Source organism: Pygocentrus nattereri, chromosome 1 (assembly GCF_015220715.1).
Source record: "Pygocentrus nattereri isolate fPygNat1 chromosome 1, fPygNat1.pri, whole genome shotgun sequence".
NCBI classification, from domain to species: Eukaryota; Metazoa; Chordata; class Actinopteri; order Characiformes; family Serrasalmidae; genus Pygocentrus; species Pygocentrus nattereri.
In genome coordinates this window covers 53,828,704-53,838,703 of record NC_051211.1, presented here as the reverse complement: position 1 = coordinate 53,838,703, position 10,000 = coordinate 53,828,704, and the positions used below count along the sequence as shown (strand labels likewise).

The 10,000-nt window shown below is 42.6% G+C and overlaps 1 protein-coding gene and 1 non-coding gene across 2 annotated transcripts in view; both read right to left on the bottom strand.

The window, feature by feature from the left end:
- Positions 1–10,000, bottom strand: part of sox5 (SRY-box transcription factor 5) — a 418,494-nt gene that overhangs the window by 310,615 nt on the left and 97,879 nt on the right. The gene's annotated exons all lie outside the window — the stretch shown is intronic.
- Positions 5,726–5,798, bottom strand: trnak-cuu. Its single transcript has one exon. It is a non-coding gene; the product is annotated as a tRNA-Lys (tRNA).

Here is a 10,000-nt window from a genome sequence, read left to right as displayed (position 1 = left end):
CGAGCGCAGGAATGCTAATTAATTCGATTAGAAAGAGACAATTAAATCCATGATAGGAGTTCATATCAGTGGGCATTCTGGTGTTGGCAGCCCCGGCGGTGTCCTTACTCCGAAACAAACTCAAACTGACGTGCAGTGTGCGGCTCCACTTTGCCCCCTCTAACACTTCTTATTTAGCGCAGTGGCTTTCCTACATCTGCTTTATCAAAACCAAGCGTCCGTGGTCGTGCACTAATAACCGGAAATTCGGTAACAGAGATTCCAGTCCTCCCTGCTGACCAGCTTAGTTTTAGTGCCAGGGTGAAAAAGATCAAGTCACATCCATCACGTTTACATCACATTTACGCAGGTGAGTGGAAATCTTAGGAGTGTAGACCTCTTCTAATACTTAGAACATACAGGGTGAGTCAAAAGCCACAGGACACCATTTCATCTTATTTTATTCTTTTATTTTATCGACTTTTATCTCTGGGGTCGTCTCAAACTAATCGCGTATGCTGAGAAAATCCGCAACAAACGCCGCCTTCAGCACCGCATCGCGGACGCTTGTGACAGCATAAAAAAATCTAATAAAATAAAACCGTGTCCTGTTACTTTTGACTCACCCTGTATGTTTTATATGCATCCCTGCTGTCAGATCAAAACCTCGTATCTCCATTTTTTGTCATTTTTCGGTTTTTAACATATTATGAAAATGCCCATTGCCCTTTACACTGCGTGTGAACTTCATGATGAATGGACCAAAAGAAACGGCCCAAAATGACTTTGGAAAAATGTCCGGTTCCATTGACTTACATTATAAGTAAAGTATGTTTTTTCCTTCTTCTGTAAAGTTACCATTTTGGTGATACAAGGTACCATTAAACAACGATTAAGGAGACTTAAATGACGTTGTATGTGAAAAATTTGATCATTTGTCAGGCCTAGTCAGCCACAGGATGGGTAGCAGGCCTCCACCTGCGCTGTTAAAGGGTACACACTCTTTGAAAAGTACAATAATCACAGTTATATACCACAAATAGAGCACATATAGTATAACACACGGCCACAAAATCACTATGACACCTGTATTACAGCGCCACAGAGGCCAAACTGTAGTTGACTCAAGTGTCAGCGTTGGGTATCGGCAATACTTCTGCATGTGCTGCTCTCAGCTAGATCATTTTTGAAAACATCTGTCCATGTTTTATTCATGTATGTAGGCTGCAGGTAGAGGAACACATTAATATGTATATTTCCGAATGTGAACATACTTCGATTGTCCTGCTGGTTTGTCTACTTTACCCCATCGGTCTCGCCGTCTCTGGTGCATGTTATTGCCCTCCTGAGCCGGACCAGATAGCCCAGGGGAAGAATAGCCCATGGGAACAAGAAAGAGAAAAGGAGAAAACCCGGGGCGAAGTGATGCACATGTATCAATATCAGTGAGGCGCTCAAGGTCTCCCATTGTGAGTGGCTGAAGATGGAGCCCATCGCCGTCTCCTGAGCTGCACAGCTGCGCTGCTGTGAAAGGCCGGAGTCCTTGGCCAGCGTTGGTCGAGGAGTTGGATCCATTATGGCATTGTGCAACAGAGCTCAGCTGGCAGAGTTTATAGTGCCCCCAACATCCCCCCCACACACAATTCTACAATGGCATAGCCTCATCTCAATGAAAGTCTGTGAGGACTGGACTATTAATTATTTCTGACTCGTACCTCGTTGGAACAAGTGGAGGAACTATGTCGAAAATATTTTATTGCGATATGAGCTTGATGAATGTTGTTGTGTGTAGACTTGTTTTGAAAAATGTATATTATTTTACATGAAAAATAAGAAAATACAAGTGAACTTCACATTAGAAGCATGCAAAGTATGATTTCATATCTGAATTTCATGTTTTCATATCTGAATTTCACGTTTTCATATCTGAATTCATATCAGAATTTCATGTTTTCATATCTGAATTTCACGTTTTCATATCTGAATTCATATCTGAATTTCATGTGCTTCTTATATTTTATGTCAAATGTCAAAAATGACCAAATGCAAAAATAAAATGAACATATATGAAAAAAAAAAAATGCAAATACATGTGATAAATTGTGATTACATGTGAAAACATGAAAAAAAAAAAAACACGTGGTCACGTGAAAGAATTTGATCACGTGAAAATGTTCACGTGTGAAAAAACGTGTGATCACGTGTAAAGCAAAGCTCATTGGTGCAGCACCTTTCACACACGGTGGCATTTCACAGCTTCTGATGCCCTGAGACCCAGCGGCTCAGAAAGGCAGGAATGAAAGAAGGGATTAGAGGAAATAACGTGATGTGAGATCACATATGAAAATATGTCCAAAAGTGACAAAACGTGCACAAACATATGATCACTAATTTTTATGTTATTCCTTTAAATCGATAATTTTATTATTTTTTTTCTTTTATCTCTGCAATGCACTTTTATTTTATTGCTTTGTGACTCTCTTCGCAGATGATGCGCTCAAAATAGCTGTGCTCTTTCTTTCTGTTTCCATCATTGCTTTTAGCAATTGCAGTTAAAATGGCTTGATGTTTATTATCATACGCTGCCAGTAATGATGACAATATTAATTTTTGGCCTTTTTTCCAGTTTTCTCCCCAGTTTGGTTGTGTCCAGTTCCACACACTAGCGAGGAAACCCCCCAATCTTATGATACCACCAGTGGAAACAGAAGTCAGGTGAAACACCACCGCATCTTTTCAAACTGCCACTAATGCAACCTCATAGGACAGCTGAACACGCTTGGAGGAGAACACTAACCTCCAGATCTGTTACCCCAGCTAACAGATGCCTGCACTGGGTAACATTGTGCTGAGTGATGGGAGGAAACAGAGGGTCATCCTACCCACCCAGAGACAGCAGAACAGAGACGAGGCCTACGCAGGCCTGGATAGTGTAGTGGGTAACACCTCTGCCTTCTACACTGTAGACTGGGGGTTCAATCCCCCACCAAGGCAAGCGCCCTACACTACACCAATAAGAGTCCTTGGGCAAGACTCCCAACACCACCTTTGCCTACCTGTGTAAAATGATCAAATTTGTTTGATCCAAGTTGCTCTGGACAAGAGCGTCTGCCAAATGCCATAAATATAAAATGTACAGAGCTCACCGTTAGCTTTAAAGGTTCAGACACGACTTCAACTCATGTGGCCACTGTGCTGAAGTTCTTCCTCGTCTGGGTCCAACCTCATCATGAATAAGAGCAAGAACGAAGTTGTATCCCTTGCAGCATGAACGACAAATGCAGGCCCACACGAGGCTATCAGCTCACATGCACCGCCAGCCACATACAACCTGTTCAAGGCTACTGCTATGATTACAAGGACCTGCCAGACAATGGCTCAGAGAGGAGGAGGAAGGAAGGAAGAAAGAGAGCGAAAGACAGAGACATTGGTGAACACAGTGTCAGAAGAGGCTCAGGCCAAACGACAAGACTATGCTGTGTCACCACATCACAACATACATCTTTCACACCCACGTACACTGTTAGAAATAAAGGTTCTACGCAGGAACGTTTTTCATTAATTAAGGTACAAACAGTGTAGATGTTCCCTCAAAGGTTCTACAGTGGGTGTAAGGTCTGATTGTGGAGCTTAAATCAGTTTCTCCAGGTGAAAAGTTGGTATTTGTTCCTTTTCATAACTGAATGTTTTAAAACAGAGCAGTAGAGTAAAAGCCTGGAGGCGAGGCGAGGCGGGGTGTGTGGAGTCAGGACAGCTTAGAACAGATCATTTCAGTGGATTATGGCTCAGTTATGTTCCCTGACCCCTTGAGGGTCCCACCCCAGTGAAAAGAGGTTGACTGACCCAGTAATGGTTTGCCTTGTATCTTCACTTACTGTCCATTTTATTAGTTTAACTGACAATATACTGTGCAAATGTTTAAAAAGCTGTTTATTTGTTTGAAAAAAAACGTGAAAATTAGAGGACACCTGACCATCATACTTACAAGAACTTGTTGGACATCCTATTCCATATCCATGTGCAATAACATGGACTTCATCACCTTTGCATATAATAGCTTCCTATAACAGCTTCCACTCTTCTGGGAAGCTTTCTACAAGATTTTGGAGTGTATCTGTGGGAAACCATTTCCATTCAGTCAAAAGAGCATTTCAGGCTGGGCAAGAGGGCCTGACTTACAATTGATGCTCCGGTTTATCCCAAAGGTGTTCAGTGAGGTTGAGATCAGGGCCTTGTGAGGGCCACTGGAGTTCCTCCACACCAAACTGGTCAAACTATGTCTTTATGGAGCTGCTTTGTGCTCAGGGGCTCAGTTATGCTGGAGCAAGAAAGGCTCTTCCCCAAACTGCTGCCACTAAGCTGGAAGCAGATAATTGTGTCAAATGTCTTTGTGCTATAGCATCAACATCACCCTTCACTGGAACTAAGAGCCCAAACCCTGAAAAACAGACCCAGCCCATTATCCCTCCTCCACCAAACATTACTTACTGGCACTATTCAGACTGACAGAGAGTGAAGCTGTCCACTACTGCAGAGTCCAATAGCGGTGCTTTACACCCCTCCTGCCGACACTTGGCATTGCACATAGTAATGAGCACATTTTAGCAAACTTCTATTTTAAATACAGTTTGACTGTAGAAAGTGAGGCTATTATTTGACTGAATCTCTATGGAATGGAGTGCAAGTGAAAAAAGCATCAGGTCAATGTGTCTGAAGTGTGACAAAAACAGTGTGTGTGTTTACACGCATTCAATAATCCGATCATAATCAGATTCCTGCAGTTATCTGATTATTTAAATGGTCATGTAAACGAGACACTCTGATTTCTTAGACCACAGTAAGGTCTAGAAATCTGATAAAGAGGCTGGATTTCAGCTCAGTAATCAGATTTCTCAGGGCTGTGAGCTCTCACTCTGATTTCTTTCAATTTCTCAGTCTGACCATGAGTGAAAACAGATGGCAGCACCGGAAATAAGTGAGCAGCGTCGCCGCGAGACGCAGCAAAACACTTAGAGCGGCACTGAAACCAGATACATCTTCGACAAATGAAAGACTTAAATATTCTTCATCTTCTAGACGACGTATCTTCACATTTTCAGGTAAAGTGGTGAGATGTTTGGAGAAAACAAGACAGCATGAAGTTTGAGTTTTACGTTTCGTTTACGTCACTTCTTCTGTGAGTTTATTGGCTGGTTGTAAAGCAGAAATCTGATTACTGTCTAACTCGTGTAAACCCGGAGTTTCCCCACAATCTGATTACTCAGGTGCATATAAACGCGTTGATCAGATTACTGACAAAATCGGATTTTCTGCAGTTACTGGATTATTAAGGGCATGTAAACGCACTCATTCATTAAAATGGAAGTGAATGTATTCTCTCAGATGGACGACTAAAAACGCTTTGAATATTGTGCATTATTGTTTTAACATGATTTTGAGATTGAGTGTTATTGGGGAGGAACTGTTATTGAGTATAAATTAAGAGACCCTTATTAGTCCCACAACAGTGAAACACCACATACACACTAGTGAGCACACACACACTAGGGGGCAGTGAGCACACTTGCCCAGAGCGGTGGGCAGCCCTATCCACAGCGCCCAGGGAGCAGTTGGGGGTTAGGTGTCTTGCTCAAGAACACCTCAGTCATGTGCTGTCGGCACTGGGGATCGAACCGGTGACCCTCCGGTCACAGGGCCGGCTCCCTAACCTCCAGCCCATGACTGCCCCTAAAGCAACCACAGGTCACGCCCAACGTGGGGCCCGAACCCACGACCCTGAGATTAAGAGTCTCATGCTCTACTGACTGAGCTAGCTGGGCGATTAGAAGCCTGTAAAATGCTGTTCAGGCCAGCACAAACAAACTCAATCTCCAGGGAAACAATTAAGACCTATAAGCACCTGAAGCCGTGATTAGCCTGCAGGGAAAAGAACACATTTAGATTTGTCCACAAGCACCATGAGAAGAATGGCTTAGGAGGCGAGATGCACTTCAATTAGGACAAAATAAGCACAGAAAACACTGTTCCGCTAGAAAGAACGTGCTTCAAGGGTTCCTTAGTAAAAGAAAGAAGAAAACAGAATGATGGATGATTAAAGGCTTCTTTGCATCATGAAAGATTCTTCAGATTGATGGAGAACGTGTTGTATATGGTTCTATACAAGCAACTTTGTGACAAGGGCTCTATATAGCACCCAAAAGGGTTTTTATACTATTACAAGCTTGACATCGTAACAACAGGAGAACCCTTTTGGGTGCTCTAGGATCCTTTGCATGATTAAAGGGATCATTGTATAATCAAAAAGGTTCTACAGATTGATGTAAAATGTACTGTATATAGTTCTATATGACACCTTTTGAAAAGGGTCCTAGCACCCAAATAAGTTTTTCTATTATTACAAGCTTGACATTGCAACCATAGCAGAACCCCATTGGGCACTACATGGAACCCTTTTCAAAAAGGTGCTATATAGAACCATACAACACATTCTCAATCAATCTGAAGAAATATTTCATGATGCAAAGAGCCCTTTGATCACGCAAAGGGATCTTTGAGGGTTCATGATTCTATATAGAACCATTTTCTTTGATAAAGAACCCTTGAAGAACCATATTTTCCTAAGAGGGCAGGGTTAGAAAACAATGTACTGTAGATGGTTCTATATAGCACCCAAAAGGAGTTTTCTGTTATTACAAGCTTGACATCGCAACCAAGGCAGAACCCTTTTGAGTGCTATATAGAACCCTTTCCAAAAAGGTGCTAAGGTAGAGCCATCTAGAACACATGCTACATCAATCCGAAGAAACATTTCCCCATGCAAAGAACCCTTTACTCAAGCAATGGGTCTGAGTATTCATGGTTCTATATAGAACCATTATCTTTACTAAGGAACCCTTGAAGAACCAAAGTTTTTTTAAAAGTGTAGGGTTAGAAAAGACTAAGAATGTACTGTAGATGGTTCTATATAGCACCCAAAAGGAGCTTTTTGTTATTATAAGCATGCCATCATAACATTAGCAGAACCCTTTTGAGTGCTATACAGAACCCTTTCCAAAAAGGTGCTACGGTAGAGCCATCTAGAACACATGCTACATCAATCCGAAGAAACATTTCACCATGCAAAGAACCCTTTACTCAAGCAATGGGTCTGAGTATTCATGGTTCTATATAGAACCTTTATCTTTACTAAGGAACCCTTGAAGAACCATCATTTTTTTAAAGAGTGTAGGGTTAGAAAAGGATGCCATCATACCAACAGCAGAACCCCTTTCAAAACAGGTTCGATACAGAACCATATATAACACATTCTCTATCAATATGAAGAACCGTTTCACCAGGCAAAGACCCCTTTAATCATGTGTAGGGCTCTTTGAGTGTTCATGGATCTATATAGAGCCATTATCTTCACTAAAGAACCCCTGAAGAACCTTCTTTTTCCTAAAGAGACTATGCAAAACACTCAACATCAGAAGTCCAGATGAAGCTGACTCTAAGTCTGCCTCTGTGTTTCCGTTTGGCATTGTTCGGTTCTCTCAGCAGCGCCGCTGCATTGCCGTGCCACTGAAGTTTGAAAGCAGACAGCCTTATTCTTCTGCACTGTCATTAGCATTAGAGGCAACAGGAAATGGGCTCGCTCCACGGTCCCCATTGATTTCGCCGCCATTGTGAGACTGAGGCCTCACACCATGATAATAAAGCCCTTTCTCAGTAAATTGTACACTGGTCTAAACTCCCTCTCTCCTCTCCTGTCCAGAGACACACTTAAATGCACGTTTAGAACCCTGTTCTACTATACAGCATGAAGCGACCTGAATGGCTGAAATTTAAAGCCATTACAGGAGAAATCCACCAAATAACACTTGGCTCGCACCGCCGACTACTGAGCACTGTTTACATATTTCACTTCTTTGGATATGGGGCGAAGTCTAGTTCTACTGGAAACCACACAGCACAGCGTATGCCTCCAAACACCGTAAATACATTCATGGATTTGGCTGCCGTGGTGGACTCCTTTCGTCATAACACGGCACTGAAATGGCTAACGATGTCTGTATTTTCTCTATTGCTCAAATCCTAGTCTAGAACATCCACTCTTTGGCCCAATCCCATGTCGGAACCAAGTGCTATCCCCCTCAGCCCCAGGCCTCCAACATAATACTATGAATAAAAAAAGAAATCTTTTAACACCAGCTAAACACTTTCACTAATAACTGTTCTAAGTTCTCAAAAGATGTCAAAAAAGAAAAAAGTTCAGACGAGTTCGTGGAAAGAATGAAAAAGGCTTCTTTGTTCCAGCATCATGTGGCACAGGGTCTCGAGAAACCAAACTGGGCAAACAGTGTGCCGAACAACCGTTTATATACCGTTCATCTGGGGCAGTTTGAAATCCGCCCCCGCCTAGCTTCTCAAAGTTTAATATTAATTATATAATGGGGGCATCTCTTCGTCCATCAATTTGGCCGTCACGTGGGGCGCTCACTCCTAAAAACTGGTTTCAGCAAGCTTCTTGTTCGAATTTTCCCGTTCCACCTTAAATGGTGCATCAGCCAGCTTCTTGTTCGAATTTTCCCGTTCCACCTTAAATGGTGCATCAGCCAGCTTCTTGTTTGAATTTTCCCGTTCCACCTTAAATGGTGCATCAGCCAGCTTCTTGTTTGAATTTTCCCGTTCCACCTTAAATGGTGCATCAGCCAGCTTCTTGTTCGAATTTTCCCGTTCCACCTTAAATGGTGCATCAGCCAGCTTCTTGTTCGAATTTTCCCGTTCCACCTTAAATGGTGCATCAGCCAGCTTCTTGTTCGAATTTTCCCGTTCCACCTTAAATGGTGCCTCAGCCAGCTTCTTGTTTGAATTTTCCCGTTCCACCTTAAATGGTTCATCAGCCAGCTTTTTGTTCGAATTTTCCCGTTCCACCTTAAATGGTTCATCAGCCAGAATCTTGTTTGAATTTTTCTTTTCCACCTTAAATGGTTCATCAGCCAGCTTTTTGTTCGAATTTTCCCGTTCCACCTTAAATGGTTCATCAGCCAGAATCTTGTTTGAATTTTTCTTTTCCACCTTAAATGGTTCATCAGCCAGCTTCTTGTTCGATTTTTCCCGTTCCACCTTAAATGGTTCATCAGCCAGAATCTTGTTCGAATTTTCCCGTTCCACCTTAAATGCTGCATCAGCCAAATAAAAAGGTCCCCAGACCAGAGGGTCGCTGGTTTGATCCCCAGAGCCGACAGACTTGAGCAAGACACCTAACCCCCAACTGCTCCCTGGGTGCGGCGGATATGGCTGCCCACCGTTCCGGGCAAGTGTGCTCACTGCCCCCCTAGTGTGTATGTGGTGTTTCACTGGTGGGCCGAATAAGGGTCACTCAATCTTAACAGCTACCAGCGCTGCTCTGTAGGCGACCCTGCCCGTCTGCAGGGGCAGCAGAGGAGGGGAAAGTTCAGCTCCTCACTGCTGGGCTTTAGTTACATTTAGGGATCATACGCCTTCAAAGAGGGGGGCAGTTATTTATTATCACCCCCCCTAATTCTTCAGTGATATGAAGCTGAAGTCAGAGATTCTCCAGATTCTTCTTCAAATATTCCTGCCCCACCTTAAATGTTGTGGCAGTTACATTCTGACACCTCACCACTTAAGGTGGAACGGGACACTGTATACTCGTTATAATGAAAGGGACCATAATACATTACACCGACATTAACCTACGGTACTTCAATGGTTATCATTATTCTTAACAGAGAAACATTCTCAAAAAGATGGTTCTACCAGGGTTCTCTAGTAAAAACAGTGTGTCTACAGAGTCCATGAACACTCAAAGAACACTTTCCATGCTTAAATGGTTTCTGCATGGTGAAATGGTTCTTCAGACGGATCGAGAATCTGCTGTAAACGGTACTGTGTAGAACCTTTTTGAAAAGGGTTCTACATAGCACCAAAAAAGGTTCTTCTATTGTCACAATGTCATGGCTGTAACAATAGAAGGACCATGTTCAGATCCCTTTTCAGAAAGGTTCTCACCATACAT